Source organism: Carcharhinus amblyrhynchos, chromosome 16, assembly GCF_965287045.1.
Source record: "Carcharhinus amblyrhynchos chromosome 16, sCarAmb.v2.hapA, whole genome shotgun sequence".
NCBI classification, from domain to species: Eukaryota; Metazoa; Chordata; class Chondrichthyes; order Carcharhiniformes; family Carcharhinidae; genus Carcharhinus; species Carcharhinus amblyrhynchos.
The window spans coordinates 69,434,546-69,434,748 of NC_137339.1; positions in this window are offsets into that span (position 1 = coordinate 69,434,546).

Genomic DNA, 203 nt, shown 5'->3' on the forward strand with positions numbered 1-203 from the left:
TGCCCCCGGGAATCGAACCCGGGTCCCTGGCGCTGTGAGACAGCAGTGCTAACCCACTGTGTCACCGTGCCCCCGGGAATCGAACCCGGGTCCCTGGCGCTGTGAGACAGCAGTGCTAACCCACTGTGTCACCGTGCCCCCGGGAATCGAACCCGGGTCCCTGGCGCTGTGAGACAGCAGTGCTAACCCACTGTGTCACCGTG